The following is a 2,731-nucleotide window of genomic DNA, read 5'->3' as shown; positions in this document are numbered from 1 at the left end:
AATCACTGCTGCTGCTGCTGTCTGCGGCAGCAACTTCCGGAGCATGCGCAGTGACTGGGTGCGTTCCAGATGGAGTTAACTCTGCTCTGTGCTGCGCACGGGAGCAGTGTGACTTAAAGGTACAGTGTGGAATTTATTTGAACATCTAAATTTTGTGTAGGCTATTTTCTTTGTGAAGCATTTGACCATGTAGGCTAGATGGAACATTATTCTTTTGGAGCCTCCATAGCACATCACAACGCAAAATACAGAGCGATATTTACAATTTTTTCATCTTTAAGAGTTTCAAAATATGTATATACAAAAAAAACTGTTTAGATGTCTCATGCTGTCTGTCATCAGGGTTGGTAATATTATCACTATTCCGGTTAACAAGTAGAGTAACAAATTATCAAAATTTCACAATGTCACAGGATCAAATACTCAAACCTGGGACCTTTGTAGCACGTCATCCCCCTCCTTCTCTCTCCCATCTTTCCTGTCTGTCCCAGTAATTTTACAATGATCAAACAAAAACTAAGTTGTTACTTTTGTTATCATCCCCTCAAAATACTAAATATAAATAGCTGAAGGTGAATCATCCAAAAACTGTATCCCATCACCACATCCTATGGTTGTTTTCCTCATGATTAGTTGTGATGCTCTCATACCAAGCTAGCTTAGATGATAAATGGGAGAAAGGTTTACTTTCTCCAGGTGGAAGTATTCCTACTACTTTTATCGAACGAAAGGATGGCAAGAACATCGGACATCAATGCTATTGGATTCCTCTAATCATTCACACACATGCACAGGAGAGGCAATTGAGTCATCCAACTTGTCAACATGAGAGTGCATAGCCAAATGTGGGCTTGTAATACATAAAGTAATAACTTTTGAACTTAGTAACTAATAATGAGTAATATGTTACTTTATTTGAGTAGCAAGCCCAACACTGTCTGTCATTACATCAAAAACATGAAATCCATTAAATTGCTATGTAATCAAAAGCAGTGATAGACAGTGTTTCAACAGGAGACAGCATATTGCAGTTACCTTGGGCTTTTCAGTGCATTCATAGGAATGGCTCAGAGCTCCAAGTTGGGAAAAATCCCCATTGAATGGCCACCAAACTTGGACTTCTGTGTTTTAAGTGTTTGGCTTTTCATAGAGCTCCCATGTACCCAATTTTACATTATAGTGAAAATAAATAAATGACATTTAATAATGATGATCATCACTTTTGTATTAACATCTTTGTGAATTTCAGTGTTCCTTTCACAAATATAGCTTGTTCATGCACTTTACTGGCCTAAATGTAACACTCATCTGGTACATTGGGAAAAGATCTGCCTTGTATTGTATTACTTTTGCATTTTGCATCATCGTGCTCGTCCCATATTGTGTTATGAATCATGCAGGGATAGATAAAACCCACTGAGAAGGATCCACGGTCAATAGTGTCACATGCTTTGTGATTTGATGAAAGGTTCTATTTGTGCAGCCTGATGTGTATGGCTCCCTAATCAAAGACTTATATTTCTGTGACAACTAAAATAAATTACTCCATTACAACCGCCCACCTGCCCTCTCCACAGTATTGATACCATTTTATTACTAGAGAGAGACAGATGGACCACAATAAAGATTGCTGCGAGTTGAGGGAATGCTTGAGAGTGTCTTCCCGTAGCCGTGTAATGTCATGTCAAGTTATAACATGTGCAAAAGTAATAAGATAAGATGGAGGCACGGTTTGATGATATAACTATACAGACATTTCTGATATAAAGCGTCATGAAGGATAACTTAGTGGCCAATGAAATCCAAGCCTTGGTTCCAGTCCAGACTAGGATTATTACAATACTCCAGCCAAATTAGGCCTGCAAGCTTCACTTCCCCCATCACGGAGTGAAAAGGGGGAGAAGTCGGTCTGAAAGCCCAATCACACACAGCGCTGCGAGTTCAGCAGGTGGGGAAGTAGAGGCAGCAGGCTCCATCAGGCAATAATACAAAGTTAATGATGCAGAATGGTGTCTTTCTCCATACCAAAGAAGATGTCAATACAGGATGTTTAAGAACGCTGTTCCTAATTACGCTTTTTAAATTCACCACTGACGTGATTGATGATTTCAAAGGGAGGCATTATTGATCCACTTCACAGACAAGTCCTATCGATTGCAAGTCTAGAATGAATAAAAGTTTTTTTTCTTTCTTTTTTTCCTTTCTCTCCCCCACTGAGAGAGGGATTGTACAATCAGAGCATCAATGTGACCTATATGGGTAGTTTGGGGGCTAAATCACCTCTTTTTTAAAGCAGCCTGATCACGGCCTCATACAGCAGTGGTTCTCAATGTGGGGTTTGGGGACCCTCGGGGGACACTGAGGGTGTCGCAGTCGGTCCCCATAAGAAATAACAGCAAAACCTCGCTGTCTTATTTATCAGTTAGCACAATGAATAAATGTATCTATCCATTCATTAATTTGCAGGCTCTTAACACAAATAGCTTCTCTATGTGGGGGTCCTCAGCATGGAAAAGTTTAGGAGCCGTTGCTGTAGAGGAAGTCGGCCAGCTGCGCAGCATCATGCGACTCACTGCAGTCAGCGGTGATGGGAGTGATGGATGCTCTGATGCATTGGTAGATTGTTTTTTCCCGCTGCTCCCTGTTGACACGCCTCATGTCTCATGCTTATTATTTCATGAACTTTGTTATTCCTCCTGAGCAGCAAGGGTTTCTTGTTAGTGGAGAAATT

This window comes from Centroberyx affinis, unplaced genomic scaffold (genome assembly GCF_046629955.1).
Source record: "Centroberyx affinis isolate AG114_WGS23_722 - 3 ecotype Tasmania unplaced genomic scaffold, CSIRO-AGI_Caff_v1 ptg001368l_1, whole genome shotgun sequence".
Taxonomy (NCBI): domain Eukaryota; kingdom Metazoa; phylum Chordata; class Actinopteri; order Beryciformes; family Berycidae; genus Centroberyx; species Centroberyx affinis.
The sequence above is the reverse complement of the archived record's forward strand: the minus strand, read 5'-3'. Positions refer to the sequence as shown.